Source organism: Elephantulus edwardii, unplaced genomic scaffold, assembly GCF_000299155.1.
Source record: "Elephantulus edwardii isolate Elephantulus edwardi_28Jun2011 unplaced genomic scaffold, EleEdw1.0 scaffold00095, whole genome shotgun sequence".
Classification (NCBI taxonomy): Eukaryota; Metazoa; Chordata; class Mammalia; order Macroscelidea; family Macroscelididae; genus Elephantulus; species Elephantulus edwardii.
The window spans coordinates 831,294-852,262 of NW_006399845.1; the positions used below are offsets into that span (position 1 = coordinate 831,294).

Below are 20,969 nucleotides of genomic sequence, written 5' to 3' on the forward strand. Positions count from 1 at the left end.
CAAAAATATATGAGATGAAGCCCCACCATCCTTGTTTCTAAGGAGCGCTCTACCTACACATCTTTCAAAACAGATTTGCTTGTTCTTGTGGTAATTTGTGGTACATTCAATATTTTTCACTAGCCCAAGCTCGTAACAGGTAATTCTTCCAGGGTTCTTGCCTCTCAGAACTTGATGAAATGATTGTCTTCCTCAAGAGACTATGCCTGATCCCAGAGCATCCGCTTGACATCAGCAGTGATACTTCGTGTACCATCACCAAAAGAGAATCCAGCTTGAATTTCTGGCCATTCTCTGCTTATGTAGAGCTTCAGTTGCTTTTAAATAATTTTCACCAGCATTTTAATGACACTGTTTGATAATTTCTGCATTTGCTTGGGTCATCTTTTATTGGAATGGGAACAAATATGGATCTCTTCCAATTGGTTGGCCAGGTCTTCCAAATTTCTGGACCTATACTAGTGAGCACATGCAGGGCTGTATCTGCTGAAACAACTCAACTGATATCTATTTCTGGGGACTTATTTTCTGCCAATGCCGTTTGGACTGCTTCCTACAAATCTTTAGGGATCTAGTCTTAGGTTTGCCATTAAGAAGTGGTATGACTAAGGAAAGTTATTACCCATTAGACCCTTTAAATTTACCTTAGGGGGGAAAAAAGCTAAAGATCATGGATAGCTTAGCATATAATACTGATTACCACTGTCAACCCTTCTCCAATTAAGGTTTCCAAGTGACCCCGGAATTTAGAATAATCTCTGTGCAAGAGTCCAGAATGAAGGCTGCATAGTGGAGTGTATTGGGGGTGTATGTGTGGAGGGATGTTTATCAATGAAAGAATTTTACTTTTACTTTTCAAAGAGAAGGGCTGACTCGGGGAAGGGGTGGGCAGACGAAAAAGCTCAACAATGAATGAATGGAAATCCAAAATCTCTATAAATGTTCATTAAAATTAATAAAATTTTAAAAAAAAGAAAAGACAAGTTGCCTAGGTTAAGGACCTGTTGCCAACCCGAATTGTAACGAGTTAACTTTCCTAATAAACTCCACAACCATGAAAATGGAAGAAAAAGAGAAAAAAAGAATAGTCTCTGTGATTCTGCTTTCCTCTCCAGCTTCACTTTCGGCAGTGAGTCGTCCTCACATCTCTTCAAGCAGGCCAAGCTGTTTTGACCTTTGCAAACATCCCCATTCCTTTTTGTCCCCCTCCCCCGCCCCCCCTGCCCCCCGCTGTCCCCTCCCAGCCCTCCATGATCATCTGATGGGGTTTCCTTTCTCGCTAACTTTTAAATGATAAACATATTATGCATATAAATAAATGCATTTTTATATATTATTAAAGAGAAAAAGAAAATGAACATCTGTATACATATCACCCAGCTTAAGAAATTAAGTAGAAATTGAATATTACACTGCTTCCTGCATATTTCTCAATAATCAAAATGCTTCTCTCCTCCCTGGGAGCTGTAATACTAAAGTCTGTGCTAATCGTTCCAATGTTTTTCTGTGTAACATTTACCACTTTGGTATACATCCCTAAACAATGTATTGTTTCATTTTGCCTGCTTTTAACATTGCATAAATGGATTCACATAGCATAGGGCTCATATCTACTCTGTGACTGGCATCTCTTTTCATACCTCTGTTGTGGTGTGTACTTGTAGCCAACTTTCACGCCTGCCTTGTATTTCATTTAACTAGTCTATGATTTATGTCAGCTTTGGGTTGTGCAAACAAGGGTACTATGAACATCCTTGTACATGTCTCCTGTGCACACGCACAAGAGTTTTTCTAGACTATTAGACCTAGATGTGTAGTTGATGAGTCATAGGGTTTGAGCCTGTTCCATTTTATTAGGTAATAAACTGTTTCCCAGTGTGGTTGTAACAATTTACACTTCCACCAGCAACAATCGGCAAATTTTGTTACTCTACAATCTCACCAACGAAAGAAATAACATGTTCAGCTTTTGACTCTTTGCCTATGTGGTAGGTATGAAAGAATATATCTTTGTAATTTTAAGTTAATTTCTCTGAGAAAAGAGCTTTAGCTTCTTCTCAAATGTTTATGGGCCATTCTCATTTCTTATATGTGAAACGTCTGTTTATGTCCTTTATTCTTTCCTTCTTACTGAGTTATTATTTTTATACATTAAGAGAGTGCTACTATTTTGGATATCAGTTCATTGTAGTTTACAGCTTTACTCTGTGGTGTCTTTTGAAAAATAAAAGTTCTCACTTTCAATATAGTAAATTTTATTGGAAAATTAACGGTTAACATTTTCCAAAAATCTTGAATGAGATTTTTTCCTATCCCAAGGTCATAAAGATATACTTCTATTTGTCTTCTAAAAGTTTTATAGTTTTGCCTTTTACGTTTAAGTCTTTAATCCACCTGGAATTGATTTTGACAAGGGAGGAATCCAATTCCATCTTTTTCCACATGGATACTCAATTAGCCCAGCACTATAGTTCATTTTTCTCTTTTGATCTTCAAGTCTGGTGCTCTATCATAAATCACATCTCCATGTTGTGCCTATTTCTGGGTTCACCAGCATGTTCCATGAGCTTAATAGAATCCCTATGCAAAATCTATGCTATTGCAATTACTGTAGGTTTAAAATAATAGCTGGTTTCTGATAGGCAAAGACCTGCATCTCACTCCACCCTTCCTGATTCTATCTTCTTCTTAAGAAGTATTTTGATTATTATTGACATTTTCTTTTTAAGTTTGAATTTTAGGATCACCTTTTCAGTTTCTCTTTTTCTCTTACACACTTGTATACACATACACAACAAAAAACTTGCAACTGGAGTTTATAGACACATTTGGAAGATACAACATCTAATATCTTTAAGTATCCTCATTTCCTAAGGTAAGAGCTCTCTGGTCTTCTAGTGGGCAAAGAGTTGTGCTGCTAAACCAAACACAGCCAGTTCAAATCCACGAAGTGATCCTGGAGAGAAAGACGGACAGTTTCCTCCTGTGTGATTTGCGGCTTCTGAAAGTCCACTGGAGGATCAGCTATGACTCAGTTCCATCTCGATAGCAATAACTGAGTGATAGCTAAGGTGAAGCTATAATTAATTCTCCATTTATTTTAGGTGTTCTTTAATGTTTTCTATAAAGTATTACAAATTTTTGCCACATAACTTTTTAAAGATTTATTCCTAGTGATTTAAAAAAAAGTTAGTTGTTATTATAAACATTTTTTTTTAAAAAAAAACAACACCCAACTACTGATTTTCTCTGACTGCTTGTTTTCTTTTCAGTAAACAGAAATGTAATTGATTGTTTCATATTGATTTGCGTCTAGTGACCCTGCTAAACTTGGCGTTCATCCCTAATACATTTTCCTAGAATCTTTGGAGTTTTCTATATAGACAATGTCACTGCAAGTAATGACTGTCTGTCTTCCTTTAAAATACTTGACTTTTAACTTTCTGCTTTGCTTACCTTCCTAACTGCACTGGTCAGGCCTCCAGACAGGTTTGAATAGAAATATGCAATTTACTGAGTATTCTGTTCTGTTTGAACCACTTCAACATTTCATTTCATGTTTGTTTTGGATTTTCTATAGACTCCATTTATCATTTTAAGGGATGTTCCAGTCTATTCCTGGCTTACTAAGATTTTTTAACATAATGAATGAATATAGAATTTTATCAAACTTTTATCTTATATTTCTTGAAAAGGTCACATGGTTTTTCTCTTTTAATTGTTAATATGATGAATTACACCAGTTAGTTTTTAATGTTAAACTAACCTTTCAATCTTGAGAAAAACTCAGCTTGATCATTACGCATTATGTTTTCATACATTCTTGGGTTTGGTTTTTTCTGACCCACCCCCCTCACCGCCTGCTCCATGTTCATGAATGAGATAGAGCTCTAACTTTCCTATCTTGTGTTGTCTTCTAATTTTGGTAAGAAGAATACACACTCCTCATGCAAGGGAGCTCTCAAGGCATAGTCTATAGCACATTTTGTTGCTAACCCAAAGGCTGTATGTCTCTGGTGGTTAAAATCCACCAATGGCATTAAAATGAATAATAATAATGATAATAAAAAGATCTGCATGCAAAAAAAAATATAAATAAATCCACCAATGGCTCCTTGGGAGACAGATGTGCCATCTCTTCTCATTGTGATTCACAGCCTTGGAGACCTATTAAGGATTACTATGAATTGGGACTGACTAGATGGCAGTGCAATTGCGTTACAGTTTTGAACATCATGAAATGAATTGGTAAATATTTTGTCCTTTTCTATTCTTTGGAAGATTTTGTAGAAAATTGAAATTATTCACACCTTGAAATGTGAAGGAATTAACTTGCAAAACTAGGCCAAGGATCTACTGTGTGGGAAGAAATTTAACTACTGATTCGATTTCTCAAGTGTTCATACTACTGCTGCAATGGGCTCTTGTGTGTCAGGAAGTGCGAGGATGGCGCAGGACAGGACTAGGTTCAGATCTTTTGTTCATAGTGTCACTATGAGTTGTACTAGACTCAACAGCACCTAACAGCAGCAGCAACAACAACAAAAATATACTACTCTACCGAGAGGTTGCTAAGAATTGTTTAACAGAAATGTTTCCCAATAGAGTGTATTTATTGAGGCAAAATCTTAAGGATCATTTTCTTGCCTGGTGGCCTTTGGAAAATGATGCTTAGACTATCTGCCTTGAGTCTTCAAAATCGCCATCCTCTTGGGGTTCACATACTCTTAAGTTTGAGTTTTCGAAGAGCCCAGAGTCCCACAGCCTTACTCAAGAAGGGCTCTATCCATTCTGCACTGATGGGATTGAGTTTTGGAGCTACTTGAAACACTCTGCAGCTGTGGCTGAGATAATGGATTTTGGGGGCAGTCTGACCTGGGTTTGCATTTTGGCACAACAATTTATTGATGTATTAAACCAAGCCAAATCCCCTGTGTCAAGTCGATTCTGACTCATAGTGATCCTTCATCAGGTTTCGGAGGCTGTATATCTTTACAGGATTTAGAGGCTCTTTCTGCCATGGAGCAGCTGATTGGTAGCCTGACATAGTACACTGCCAGAGTTCCTTTAGTGTACTGGTTGTTGACTAGTATCAAGTTCAGACCAATCCAAAGCTGCCCCTATTCCGGGTTTTCAGAGGCAATAAGTCACACAGGAGTTGAGTGCCCATCTTTCTCTCTCGTAGCAGCTGACAGATTCGAAACACATGCCTTTAGGTTGATAGCACAATGCCTTACTACTACACCACCAGAGCTCCTTTTGGTGTGCTCTTTTTGCAATAGAGTGCCATCAAGTCACAACTGACCCACAGCTGACACTCCAGGGGGCTTTCAGAGGCAGTTAAGTTGCACGGGAGGAGATTGCCTGTCCATCTCCTACAGAACAGCTGGTGGTTTTTAACTGTGTGCCTTTGGGCTGACAGCACAGCTCCCTGCCGATAGACCACCTGAGCTTCCTTTGATGTCCTAGATTTTACTTAAGTTCTCTGAACCTCAGTTTTCTCATCTATGAAAACAGGAAAAATAGTAGTTATTTTATAGATTTGTGTAAGAATTCAATCAGGATATGCATCAGTGAGCTTTTCGTGGTGCCTATCACAGATAAAGTACTGATTAACATTCTCCACTATAGAAATAGTATGTAGGACTGTAACATTGAACTCAAGCACGCCAATGATCATGAAGACATGGTAGGACCAGGCAATACCCCCCCCTCTTTTGTACATAGAGTTGCTATGAATTGGAGTCAATTCTACAGTAACTAAGAATAGTAACAATTTTTCCAAGTATGTGATTGCTGGCATAAAGGGCAGGCACATAGGAAGAAGCAGTTGATAGAACTTCTCAGTAGCACTGGGATCAAAAAGGAAGGATTACAGTCTCTAGGACATCATAGACCCAGACTTTCCTTGTGAACAACCTAGTTAGAGGACCATGTGGAAGGGATGTGTATTCAGGAATCTTTCTTCTCTGACACTGGATTGGGCTATTCTCATGCTTCTTAACGCTTTGGTGAAGGGAAGGGTCCTGGCATTTCTCCACTGCCTTGCTCTGCATTTGGCTTTTTGAGGAAAAGCAGAAAATGTAACCCACACCCAAACCACAAGAAGAAAACTCCTTTCTCTTATGCTGGGCCCTGCCTTCCCTTCCTACTTAGATATTGTGCCTCATGCTTTGCTAAGTCCAGAGCTTAGATTGATAATGCAGAATATTCGCACCAAGGCTACTGTGATAGGGTGTGCACTGTTTGCAATGGCAGGGCACAAGTGAAACTGTAATTATAGCCCTGCCTTCCTAGTCCTAACAATTCACTTGAAAAAGCAACCACTTGACAATAAACCCTCACACTGGGCCTCATTAAAAGCCATAAAATTTTAAACAAGCCAAGGTCCTCTTAAGTCTGCTGTGGATTCCCTTATGACATTTAGAGAATGTGCTTGTTAAGCATCTACTATGCACTTGGCGTTGCCATCAGGGCACCCTGGGCCACAGTCACTGCTCTCACTCACCAGTTCAAACCATATGCTACACCAGGGTCCTGTCTCCCACTGCACAGACAGAATATTGCACAGATGGCTGGTCTAGGAACATTCAGAAATTTCTGCCTCCCTCTGAGGCAGACACTACAAAATAAAATCCTTAAAACATGACTTTTTATGATTGAGATGGTGAAGATGAAGGTTATTTCCTAAAGCAAGATTCAGAGAGTCAGGGGAAAGGACCCAAAGAGAGAACCCACTGGGGAAAGTAAAGACTGAAAATGGCCAGGTGACGAGATAGCATCACCTTTAGGGTTGGGGTTCAGGTTCAGATTTCCCTGGTTGTGCCCCCGGCTTTGTTACCCTTTTACTGGGTAGCCACAGGCAAATTATTCACTGTAACCTGTTTAGGTATACATTCTTTCATCTGGCTTAGGGAGGTTTAATAGGTTTTCCTTTCAAAGGACTTGTCAACTTTTATAAGTCTATGGGTGTCACTTAAGGGGATATAGCAGGAGGAACAAATTGAAATAGGACTGAAAAGGAAAGTTAATTTAAAAATCCCTTCTAAAGATGTTTAGTGAGTTGAGAAAGCATTTGACTAATGTCTAGTTCATGCTGGTGTCTTGAAAACATTTTCCCCCCATGTGTTTGCTGTCTTTTGTTACTATTTTTTAAATTCCTCAAAAGATAGCACAGCAACAAAAAAATAGGGGGTTTTGTTTGTTTGTTTTATAGAGAAGAATAATTGCTCCTAAGACCCTCAGTAAGATGGATTGACACAGAGACTGTATAATGAGTTTAAGTCCAGTAGAAATTGTGAAGACAACACAAGGTGGGGCACAGTTTTGTTGCATATAAGGTTGATGTTAAGTCAGAGTCAATTGATTGCACCTAACAACAACCTCCCCTTGAACAAAGCCATTCCCTTTGTGGAGCAAGTCATTCAGTAAATTGAGGATTTACACCTTAGAAGCCGTAGGGCCTGGTGGTCTAATGGTACCCTATCAACAACAGGACGACACTGGCTGATAGCTCTGTGTTGGCATGTTAGTCTTCCTCTGGCTATTATTATTATAAGAGATCCTTAGGAAAACAATTTTATGAAAAAGCCATGAGATTCACAGAACGTGGTTGTAAACCCCAAATTCTGGGTGCCCTTCCTTCTAGTTCCTTGTCTTGCAAGCAAGCCCTCAGCTGTCTTTTCTCACCTCGTGACCCACTCAAGCCCTAAGGCTCTATTTTTGGAAAACTGACGAATCCACCTCTCAGGGCATGGCTTCTGAAGGGATGTAGCTACCAATTTTGGTTGAGTCAACTGATTCTCACTCATGGTGACCTACTGTGTGTCAGAGCAGAACTGTTCACCCCAGGGTTTTCAAAGGGAGTGTTCTAGAAAGAGATTGCCAGGCTTTTCTTCTAAAGTACCCTTGGATGATATGTTTTGCCAACCTTTCAGTCAGCAGCTCGGTGTAACCGTTTATACCACCCAGAGATTCTCAACTCAATCTGTTGGCTTTGAGTCTGAACTGACTCATAGCTGACCCTGCAGAGTGCGTCCAGGGGCTGTCCATTTGCAGGGGAGGAGATTGTGTGTCGTTTGACTGGTGAGCCACTCTTGGGTTTGAATCCATAGAGAGGAGCTGCCTTTGAGTTAGTAGTCCAACTGTCTCTGAACTACTCCTTGACTACTCCACCAGTGCTCCCTCTTCCAAGACTTTGATGTTGTGTACACTGAGTCAGAACCAACTGGTTGCTGACCCTCCAGTGCGTTTGCAGAGGCAGTAAATTGCCTATATTTCTTCTGCGGAGCAGCTTGTAGATTGGAACTGGGTGCCTTCGGGTCGGCAGTGCAGCTCCTTGCCACTAGGTCACCAGCGCTCTTAGGTAGAGTGAAACCTTTCTATCAGTTGCTATTTACAGGTGTAGTGACATTTTTATTTTGTGCTAAAAAATGCAAACTGTTGATTTTAATCATCATTATGTATTATATATGAGATACATAAATTTATAAATATATAATGTAATTTAAGATAAAAGTTATGGGAAAGAGCCCATGAGATCAGTTTTTATTAACTGAGTTCAAAGTCAAACATCGGCTTTATAGTACACTACAAAAACAAAAGGTACTTGGCTGTCACTACATCAGAGTGGAATACCTGCGCTTTAACGTAAGGGAGCTCTGGTGGAAAGGAGTTGTGCTGCCAATCCAAGGGCACAGGGTTCAAATCCACCGGTTGCTCCATGGGAGAAAAATGGGCAGTCTCTTCCCTGGCAATTTACTGCCTCTGAAAACTTAAGTCAGTAATGGGTCCTTTCCAATTCCAAGCTATATAAAAAAACAACTTGATGTAAATTTGTCCTCATTTCTGGAGGCAGAATATAGCAGTTGCCCACCACCCGGGTCTGATCACTTCCTGAGAAACCTGACAACATTTAAGCTGGTCATATCAAAGACCAGACCAGACAATGGATCTTGATAAGGCTCTGAGCCTGATCACAATAGCCCCAACCCAAATTAATTAACACCTCAGATTCCAAGAAATACCATCTTCCTTAGTCCTCCCCAGGATCCCTATAATAAGAACCCCCCCCCCAATTACCCTCATGCCATTTCTACTCTCTCTGCATGCTGTGCGGTTGGTCACTTGGGGTCACTTGGCATCCTTCTCAGACTATGCTGTTAGTTTCTTGGGACCATTTTGTTTCTTTCTTTTTCTCTCTCACCCTCCATATCCCTTTTCTATCTAACAGTTGCACTGTTTGAGCTAACTTCTATTCACAACAAATTCCTCATCATAATCATGTTAGTTGCTGCATATACAATTTTTAAATCACCAAAAAGGCTTTGAGTTTTAGCCTGTGCCAACCTTCCAAAACCAAGCCTAGTGCCCATGAGACAATTCCGATTCATGCCTCCTTTTATCAGGGTTTGTTCACCACCCCCCCCCGCCCTTTCCCTTCAGGGTTAGGTTTTATTAGGTTTTCTGAGGCTGCAAATCGTAAGAGCAGAGGACTTCATCTTTCTCTCATAGAACAGGCTTTAGTTAGCAGCCCAGGACTTAGTCCACTATCACACCAGGACTCTTCCTTTGACTAATGAATTCTTAAAGATTCAGCTAGGAACAAAGCTTCCAGATGCATCTGTCACTTAGCACTTTGTTTTGGAATTTATCTGTGGCTGTTTTCAGCTGATGCCAAGAACATTTTGATCCACTGTGACCCTCTGTGACAGAGTAGAAGTGGCCCATGGGGTTTTGTAGGCTGCAGTGTTTATGAGGGCAGATCTTCAGGCCTTTCTCCTGTGGCTGGGTGGATTCAAACCATCAATTGTTTGTTTAGCCATCAAGTGCTTACCCATTGCATCACCAGGGCTTCTTGGAATTTACTTCTTGTATGTCATCAAGTCAGAATCAACTCACAGTCAAATCTCCAGTGGGTTTTCAGAGGCTGTAAATCACACAGGAGGAGAATGCACATCCTTCTCCTGGGGAACAGCTGATGGATTCAAACTTCATGCTTTTGGCACGGCAGCACAACTTCTTACCAGCAGACCATCAGAGCTCTGTTGCCTTATAGTTTTTAACTCCTGAAGAATAAGGTATTCAGCTAACCTCTTGAGGATTATTCTTGTTGTTGTTGTGTGACATTGAGTTGGAACAGACTCACAACTGGCTCTCCAGCAGGTTTTCAGAGGCAGTAAATCACTCAAGAGGATGTTGCCTATCCTTCTGTGGAGCATCTAGGGAATTCGAACCGTATGCTTTTGGGATCGCAGCACAGCTTCTTAACACTAGGCTACCAGAGCTCCCAACGATATCTATCTAACCTCTGACCCCTCTAAGATTAAGTCCAGTTGAAGCTAAAATGGGAAGCTGTGTATGAACTGTGAAGAATGTGCAAATGAAGAAGCAAGGGAGACCCATCAATGCATATGTTCAAATAAGTTTAAATAAATATATGTTGTTGTTAAGTGTCCTTGAGTTGACTGACTCATAGCGACCCTATGAACAACAGATTGAGCATCATTCTCATGATCCCTGCAACTCTTGAGTGCATGTTACAGCCACTGTATCAATCCATCTCATTAACTATCTTTCTCTTTCACCGACGCTCTGCCTTTCCCAGCACGATAACTTTTCCAAGGACTGACCTCTCCTAATAATATTCTCCAAGTATGTAAGATGAAGTTCCACCATCCTTGCCTCTAAGCAGTGCCCTAGTTGCACTTCTTCACGCACAAATTTGTTTGTCCTCTTCACAGTCCATGATGTCAATATATATGAGCTCATAAACTTTAGCAATGGCTCAGTTAAAAAAGGATCAAGTGACTGAGTGATCTGATGAAGAAAAGAAGTATGAGTGAAGGATTGGGTAAAGAAATAAGGATGCAGGCTAATGAAGGAGAAAGTTGAAAGCTTGCTACAGTGTCTCTGCAACCTCCACTCCCAGGGAATAAGAAGAGGCTTTGCTGACCAACACTAGGCTTTGCTGACCTCATCATTTTACCCTGCTCACTCCTGTCCTGTTGGTGTGGGGATTTAGCTTACTCTATGCCCTCCCTTGCTGTGGGTGTGCCCAAGATTTAGTGTCATAGTATTGCAGGCTTTGTCAGAAGGATGAAAAGAGCTGCACCCCTAGCTTGAAGCCAGGTAGCCATGCCTCCAGGAACACTGTCCCCAAACCAAAACCCCAGAACTGTTGCCAGTGAATTGATTCTGACTCATGATGACCCTGTGTTTTATTGAGTAGAACTGTTCTGTAGGATTTTCTCGACTATAATGCTTAAGAAAATATATTACATCAAGCTTTTCTTCTGCAGTTGCTGCTGAGTGGATCCAAAGCAAATCACTTGCACCCCTAATGACCTTGCTGCCCCCATGTATAACAATCATGTCTTAGGCTGATGCATCTCCAGCTCTATCCTTCTCTTTGCTCCAGAAGAACAAGTGTTGTTGCTGTGTGCCATTGAGTCAGAACCAACTCATAGCTGATGCTCTAGGGGAGTTTTCAGAGGCTAAATGTCTGGTAAATCTCAGAGAGATAAATTTCAGAGAGGTAAATCTCAGGGAAGGAGATTGCCCATCCTTCTCCCATGGAACAGCTGGTAGATTCGATCTATATGCATTTGGGATTGTAGCACATCTTCTTACCACTAGGCCTCCAGAGCTCCACAATCATACCACATAATAGTTTATAAGAAGGCATTTATTAATCTAGTATTGGAAGAGTCATCTTTGAGTGATATTATACCATATGTTAGTTTATACGAAGACATTTGTTGAACTATTACTTAACCCTAAATGTAGCACTGGCTGCAGAAGGTCAAGGACTATAGTTTTCAATATAGATTGAAGCTTAATATCAAGAAGACAAAGATTCTCACCATTGGGAAAACTGGCAGCAGCATGATAGAGAAGAGACTGAGGTTGTTAACAATTACAGATTGCTTTGCTTGACAGTCAACACTCTTAACACCAGCAGTCAGGAAATCAATAGATGAATTGCATTGGGAAAATCTACTGTCAGGGACCTCTCCAGAGTACTGAGAAGCAATGATGTCAGTCTAGAGGTTAGGTGCGTCTAATCCAGAGCATGGTCTTCACAATTACTTGTTATGCTTCAGAGAGCTGGAAAATGACTAAGGATAATAGAAGAAGAATCAATGCCTTCGAATTGTGGTGCTGGAGAAGAGTCTTGAGCATACCATGGACAGCCAAGAAAACAAATAGGTTTGTCTTGGAGAGGGTGAAACCAAATTTCTCCTTGGAGGCTAGGATACTGAAGCTCTGTCTCACATACTCTGGGCATGTGGCCAGGAGGGACTAGTCCTTGGAGAAGGATATCATGCTCAGAAGGGTGGAGGGACAGCACAGGAGAGGAAGACCCCGGATGAGATGGATTGATTCAATAACTGGGGCAATGGGTGTTGGTGTGTCAAAATTAGTGAAACTGGCTCAAGGACAAGACAAGGTTCAGGACTGACGTACATATGGTTGCTATGGATTGAAGACAACTCAACGGTGCATAACAACAACAAACCAAATTAACCTAAAACTAGTTTTAAAGGAACAATTTTCAGGTTCAAGAGGTGGAAGACGTTTGGATTGGGGAAGAAATTCATGGCCTAGGCCATCCATATTCACATGGCAGGGAGGCATGGATACAAACACATCTTACTCCAAGCAGACATTCCTCTCTTATTCTCTCTCAGCACTGCCTTTTTTATAGACCTGGGCTTTGCAGAGACACCGATACTGTTTCTGGTTGTTTTTTTGTTGCTTTTCTTGTTCCCTTATCAGTAAGCAGTCTCCAGAAGAATAGCACTGAAAACTCAGAAAACTGTCAGTAAATAGTTATTGAACAAATGAATGCAGCTTGGTTGGGAAAGCACGCCAAGGAAACGATCCCTTTACGACTAGTTACTGAGACAGCACCGCCTCTCAGTGGTGGAGCTAGACTCGGCTCTACCAAGAGCCCTCGTTTTACCTTTTGAAGTTTTTGCTGTTGTTGGACGTTGTCGAGCTGATACTGATTCTGAGTAATCCCATGTGACGAAATAGAACTGCCCACAAGGTTTTCTATTGTCCAGTCTGTATGTAATCTTTATGGAAGCAAATCTCAACATTTTTTTCTCATGAAGCTTCTATGGGTTTAAACCACCAACATTTTGTTTAGCAGATGAGCATTAAGTTATTTGAGGAGAAAATAACTCTCCTTATAGTTTCGTTACTCTTGTTAGGTGACTGCTGAGTTGACTGAAACGCAGGGTGACCTATAGTTTACGATAGGAGATTGAATAATTATCAACACCCCTTCCAGCTCAACTTGAAGGTAAGGTAGAAAGCTTTGGGTTTTCCAAGATTTATAAAGATAATGATGCTCTGGTGGCCCAGTGGCTAAAATGCTCTCTTGATAACTGAAAGGTTGATGGTTCAAATACAGTAGCTGCTTCATGGGAGAAAGGTATGGCAGTTTGCATTAGTAAAACTAAAATAAAACTTGAAAACTCCACTGAGTGGTTCTACCATGTCCCATCAGGTCACTATGAGTTGAAATCAACTCCATCACAGTGGAATTGTCTTTGTATACTTAGAGAATATGAACCAGAGTTTCCAGGCCCCAGCTCACTCTCTCTTTGTCACATAAGGGACTGCCATTTTATCTGGGTTATGACCAGGGCAAAGTGACACTGGGTGTGGTAGCATCTTGGTTTTGGCACAGGCCATCTGCATATCGTGTCTGAAACTGCTCCAGTCTGAGCATTTCTCATTCCTCTCCCTCAGGCTTTGCCAAGCTCCTGCTCAGAGCCAAGGCCCAGCCTGACAGCCTGCTGCCCGGGCCTGTGAGAGCCATAAAAGGTGCCCATCAAGACTCCAGGGAAAAAGGACTGTGAAATACCTTCTCAGATGTCTTTGCAGGGAGAGGTCTCAGAAGCTGGGCAAACTCTTTCTGGCTCGACCCAACACATGAAGCAAAGATGCTGGAGAGGTTCTTGCCTGCAGGCTCTTCCTTTTACAGCCCTCTCAGAACCCTCCGCACCTTGGGCACCTTGCTGAATTGTGTGCTGTAGGTGGGCTCTGAAGTTAGGCTTATTGGTCCTATGGCCTTGGGCAAGTTACTTTAGATTTTATAGCTTTGGCTTTCTCATCTGTAAAATGAGTAGGATAATAACAGTATTTGGCTCTTTGGGTTGTTTTTACAATTACCACTGTTGTAAAATGGCACTGACATCGGGGTTGAGGGAAGACAGAAAAGGACGGGAGGAATTATGTATATTGCATTGAAATAGATGAGAGAGAGAACTGTTTAAAAGGAGTATATGAATGGATATTCTTGTCATTATGGAAGTCCAGAGTGAAGGCTGCATAGTGGAGTGGACTTGGGGGGAGGGATTGCATAACAATGAGAGAGTTTTTCTTTTCAAGAAGAGTGAATTGGGGGGGGAGGAGGTGGGTAGGAAGAAAAGTGCAACAATGAATGACTGGAAATCCTAAATCTCTGTAAACTTTCATTAAAATTAATAAATAAATTAAAAAAGATAACAGAGTATTGAGGAGGTGTGTGTGGGTGCGGCCAGTAGCAAATCCCAAATGCAAACTTGCTGCTGCTGAGTCATTTCTAACTCAGAAGGACCATATAGGGTTCTATAGGACAGAGCAGAGTGGACCACAGTATTTCTTATGGGAATCAGGGGTCAGGGTCAGGGTCAGGGGTCAGGAGTCGGGGCATATAGCATATGCTAGCTTAGTTGGTAACACACGATCAGAGCATTAATTTGAGAGAGATTTTGGGGAAGCAACCAAACTCAGTGGAGAGGAACATTGGGAATGATTCATAATGTCTGTCATGGGCCTAGGAGAAGAGAATGGGGGTGTATGTGCTGTGTATTTGCCATCCTTGTACAGGCCCATAATCAGAGAGTCAGCGATTTCACATCATCCTGATCAGAACATTCAGGGCTGCACTGGGTCGGAGGTGTATCTGGGCTTATTCTAAACACGTTACTGTGTGGAATGCTTTCCCGATGGGTCTAAGAGCTCTGATGGCCTGGCGGCAAGAAGCTGTGCTGCAATTCCTAAAAGCACATGGTTCGAGGCCACCAGCTGCTCCAAGAGAGAAGGATGGGCAATCTCCTCCTGTGCAATAAACTGCCTCTGAAACCCCGCCAGAGGGTCAGCTGTGGGTCAGTTCCGACTCCTTGGTAAACAACAACAACAACAACAACAGTAACAACAATGCTTTCTAAAGAAAGCACAAAGAGCCATACTCTTGTCAAATCATTGTCATAAAAAACAAAACAAGATATAGGCCCATGAAGCACATGTTAATGTCTCTAGAATTTTCTTTTTAATGAGTGACTGTACCTTCAGTAAATAGAAAGAAAGGGAAAGAATGGGATGTAATATTTCATAGGTTAATACACACACACACACACACACACACACACACACACACTTTCTCCAATATATAAAGCAATCTACTCTGAACTTTCACCAAAACCATAATAAAAAGTTCAAACAAATCCTTTATATGGGAGAATAGCTAGTGAATTATTTCCTTGACTGAGTGAAGGCTCTACTGTCACTTATCAAGAGAACAATTTTCTCCCAAAGGCTTACAGACTTGGAAAATCTGTGTGGTTACTGTGAGTCCGGTCTGACTTAATCGTGCACAGTGATGACATAAATATCTCATTCCATCTCTTAAGAAATCTACGTGAAACATGGCTTCCTATTTTAAGATGAGGATCTGAGGCCTCACAAAATTCAACCAGTGTGGTCAAGCAAGTCCTGTCTATATCCAGCATGTTTCTCCACACCACATTCTTTTCTCCTGTCACCAGTATACCTTGTTTCTCTTTCTCTTGCCCTCCTATTTTAGTTTCCTTCTCATGGTTTTCCCTCTTGCTGAGTTCTATGAGTGTGTGCCTGAGTGTTTGATAGGTCCCACTGGCCTTGGACATCAATCACCCCTGCTCCTGGCTCCCAGAGCTAATGAATCTGCTCTCAAACATCTGAGCGCAGGCTGGGCCGCTCCCTCTTTCACCCGGGCAGGGCTGGGTCTCCTCAGTGGATCACCTGCCATGGTTAATTGGGCAAAAATGATGATGTCAGGTTTAACCTCTCACTGGAAAACTGCTGAATCAAAACAGCAAGCTGAGCAGCAAGGTTAATTACCAAATTTGCTTCAGTCACCAGAAACCAGAAAGGTTTTTTTCTCCAAGGACCCTTGGGGAGTCTGGGCTGACCTAGGGATTGGAGTTGCAGAGGCCAAATGCACCAGGAGTATTTGGGACCTATCTCAAGGATGCTGTGTGGCAGGGGATAGGTGTATGCAGGGGCTCGCTCCCTCCTTTTCTCACCTTCCCACAGGTCTCCTTGAAGTTCCCTTCCCCCAGGCAGGCTCTCTTGACCCCTCCCATGCTCAGGATGGGGGAAGAGCGCCAGCACAGACACTTTTCAACTTCCCATTTTTTAACCTCACCACACTTTGCACACTAATTATCTTGTCATCACATACTTACAATACTTTGTTTCATGCTGTTTTCCCCACTAGGCTTAAGGTTGCATGAGGGTAAGGTCCATGCCCACCTTGTTCACTGCATTACCAGTACCCGGCTCTGTGCCTGGCCATGGTGAGCACTCAGCCACCATCAGTTCACTCACAGGCTGTGTGGGGCCGTGGCAGCCAGCCTTTGATGGTCACTAGAGGCAAAGATGGTGAAGCTTCGGCTCACATACTTTGTCCACATTGTGAGGAGGGGCCTTTCCTTAGAAACGGACATCAAGCTTGGAAAGGTGGAGGGAGAGTCAGCAAAAGAGAGGACGACACAGAGGAGGTCCGCAAAAGAGAGGAAGACAATGAGACATAGTGACACAATGTCAGTAACAATGGGCTCATTCAAGTATGAGAGATGATGATGGTGCAGAATAAGACAGGGTTCAGATCTGTTGTTCCCAGGGTCAATATGAACCGAACTCAGTTTGATGTACCTAACAATGACAAAAACAAATATGTGCTGGGCAATCACTGAGCATCAGACTGAGGCAAAAAGCAGATGAGAAATGGTGGACACATTTCTTTTCAATATTGTACTGCAAGTGCTTGCTAGGGCAATATGACAAGGGAAGGAAATAAAAGGCAACCAGATTGGCAAAGATCTTGTTAAAAGATCACTATAAGCGGATGATATGATAGTGTACATAGCACACTCCAAAGACTCAACAAAAAAAGCTGTTGGAGCTAGTAGGCCAATTTAGTAGAGTGGCAGGATATAAGATCAATATCCAAAAATCAGAGCATTTCCTCAGTAACAAAGAGAACTCAGAGAAGGAAACCAAGAAAGAAATACCATTTACAATAGCCAATCACAAACTGAGATACCTGGGAGTGAACCTAACTAAAGATGCAAAAGATCTATACAGAGAAAACTACAGAGCATTTTTTCTAGACACAATAAAAGGCCTAAAGAAATGGAAAATGTGTCCTGTTCATGGATAGGAAAACTCAATATTGGGAAAACGACAATTCTACTAAAAGCAATCAACATATTCAATGCAACCCCAATACAGATACCAAATTCGTTTTTCAAGGAGATTGAAAGGGAAATTGTCAAGTTTATTTGGAGAGTCAAGAGACCCCTGAATGAGCAAAACACTTCTGAGAGACAAAAATTAAGTGGGAGGTATAGCACTCCCTGACCTCAAGACCTACTACAAGCAGTAGTAACCAAATCAGCATGGTACTGGTAAAATGAGAGGCACTCAGATCAGCGGCACAGAATTGAGAACCTGGAAATAGACCCAGCTATCTTTGGCAACTGATACGCAACGAGGAAATAAAACCCATAAAATGGGGAAATGACAACCTCTTCAACAAATGGTGCCGGCAAAACGGCACTGCTACCTGCAGAAAGCTGAAACAGGATCTACATCTCACACCATAAACAAACATCACCTCAAGGATAAGAGACTTGGGAGTAAAGCCCAAATTCATAAAGTTCATGAGATACAAACTGGGGTCAAGCTTAGAAAGCATAGTCTACAATATAAAGAGACTGCCAAATACAGCTCGAAATGCACACTCTGAAGAGGATAAAACTGATGAATGGGACCTTCTAAAGATTAAATCTCTGTATTCATAAAAAAACTTTTTCCAACAGGGTGAAAAGAAAACTTACTAACTGGGAAAAAACATTTGGCAGTACCATCTCAGACAAGAGTCTCATAACAAAAGTTTATAGAATATTCCTGGGTGTCTACAAGAAAAAGACTGATAACCCAATTACAAAATGGGCAAAAGACATGGAAGGAATTTCCATAGAAGAAGATATTCAAATGGCCAGTAGACACATGAAGAAATGCTCAAAATCACTGGCAATAAGAAAGATGCAAATCAAAACCACAATGAGATACCGTCTCACTCCAGTAGTGACAACGTTTAATAGGGCAGCAAGTAAATGTTGGAGAGGATGTGGTGAGATAGGGACTCTTTTACATTGTTGGTGGTATTTTACAATGATACAACCACTCTGGGGGGCTGTTTGGCACTTCCTCAAAAAACTGAACACAGAAATTCCATATGACCCAGCTATTCCATTGTTGGGAATATACCTCAAGAAAATGAGAACCGAGGCTCAAATGGAAACTTGTACACCTATGTTCATAGCAGCATTATTCACCATCACAAGAACATGGAAACAGCCCACCTGTCCAACCACAACAAATGGATTGAGAAGTTGTGGTACATTTTTACAACAGAATACTACACAGCATGCAGGAGCAATGATTTTGTAAATTACTACCTAACTTGGGAGATATTGGAGAGCATTACACTGACTGAACTAATTCAGTCCCACAAGGACAAATACTTTATTAAACCATTATTGTAGAATGAGTGTGAGGATCCAGCACAGTTGTGGGGGGAAGGGTGGAACTTGAGGGGTATGGATGGGAGGTAGAGTGTTAATCACAGGCTTGCATTATTTGGTGGGTGAATGGGGTGAAGGAAATGGGAAGGTTCTTTTGTGAAAAACAATGTTTTCAAAATTTGTAAGTAAATCAGAATAAAAGAAAAGGAAAAATGGTGGACAGAGGCCTGCTCTGCCTTAGCCTCTAGGCTTACCTTCTCAATAGTCTATAGTCTTTCCCCCCACCTGCTTTGGTCTCATAGGTTCTCATTGGGCTTTCAGTGGAGGGTCTGACTGAGTATGCTCACTTGCCCCAAATCACCAAAATCCACTGTCATTGCTAAGATTCTCACTCATAACGACCCACCATTGGGTTTCCCCGGCTGTAAATCTTCATGGGATTAGACTGCCCATTTTTCTCTTGAGGAGTGGCTGGTGGGGTTTAGCCACCGATCTTTTTCTTAGTAATCTGATGCATTATACACTATTCAACTGCCCTATTCACTTCACTGTCATCAAGGTGATTCCTGACTCTTAGTGGTCCTCACTGGGTTTCCAAGGATGTGAACAGTATTGGAAGGAGACTGCTCGTCTAGTTCCGGTGGAGCTGCTGGTGGGGACTAAAGGCTTTTGGGTTAGTGGCATAATGGCTGTGGGCTATGCCACCTTTGCACCCTGAATTGCTCCATAGATTCCCCTACACAAAGTCTCAAATTCCACTCTTTCCCTACTCCGGGAATTGCCACTGTTTATCAAGGAAGCACAGGGGCTTTTGGAAGCCTTTGTACTCCAAGGCGAGTTCTAACAGATCACTCCTCCACAAGGAATGACTGGTGAATCCCATTCTCAGCAAGGCCTGTTGAAACAGGCTGACCCTGGGGTGGTGGGGATGGGGGATGGGTTGAGCTTCCTTACTTGATCCAATAATCATAATAATTTATTGAACTATTTACTGCTGACAAAACCTGGTTATTATCTCATGTGCATTCACTGACTTGCTTTATCATGACAGCAATTTTAGGAGATTAAAAAAAATTACCCTTATCAGCCCCATTTGATAGATGTACAAACTGGGGTTCAAGGAGATTACGAATTTGCCTAGAGTTATTCTGCTCAGTGAGATGCAAGAACGAGGACCCCATCCCATAGCTAGCTAACTCCATCAGTTCTGTCCTCTCACTATTCTGCCTACAGAAAACTCTTCATTAAAAAGTGGTTTACCTTTGCCCCCCTCTCCTCTTTATGAGGTTTTGAATAAACTTACTAAGGAAACTAAAAAAAAAAAAAGTGATTTGCCTCAGAGGACTTTACCTGATACCTGTTGGGGACAAGAAAGCTTTGTAGTAGCCAGATGTAAAACATGCTTCTTGTAAGAAGACAGATAGAGGGCATCACAATAGTGACTCTAATTAGAGGACAAGAACAGAGAGTTAACTGGACAGCCTAATACACGAACTAGGCTATTTTGCCCTTTCACCTGCAAATTAGAAAACTAACAGTCACTTTCTCTCTCTCTCTCTCTCTCTCTCTCTCTCTCTCTCATTGCCATGACTCATAGCTGACCCTCCAGTGTGTTTCCAAGGCTGTAAATGTCATGAGAGGAGACTGACCACTTTTCTTTCTCCCAAGGAGTTGTTAGTAGGCTCAAACTACTAGCTAGGAGGCACGGCCTTTGGCTTCATAGCACAAATTCCCTACACGAGTTGTTAAATGCTGTCGAGTTGTCTGCGCTTCATAGCAACCTATGTACAGCAGCTCTGAAGCCTGCCCTGTTCTGAGCCAGTCTCACTGTCTCTGACACACTTGCCCCCACTGCCCTAGTTACTGTATCAATCCATCTCATCCAGGGTCTTCCTCTCCTGTGTTGTTGCTTTACCCTTCTGAACATGATGCCCTTCTCCAAGGACTGGTCATTACTGGCCCCGTGCCCTAAGTATTTAAGATTGTAAGATGGAGCTTCAAAATCCAAGCCTCCAAGGAGAAATTGGGTTTCACCCTTTCCAAAACAGATTTATTTGTTTTCTTGGTAGTCCATGGTATGTCCAAGACCCTTCTCCAGTACCACAACTCAAAGGCATC

At 41.7% G+C, this 20,969-nt stretch overlaps 1 protein-coding gene across 1 annotated transcript in view; it reads right to left on the reverse strand.

The window, feature by feature from the left end:
* Nucleotides 1–20,969, reverse strand: part of SH3RF2 (SH3 domain containing ring finger 2) — a 192,940-nt gene that overhangs the window by 36,593 nt on the left and 135,378 nt on the right. The window lies entirely within an intron of this gene.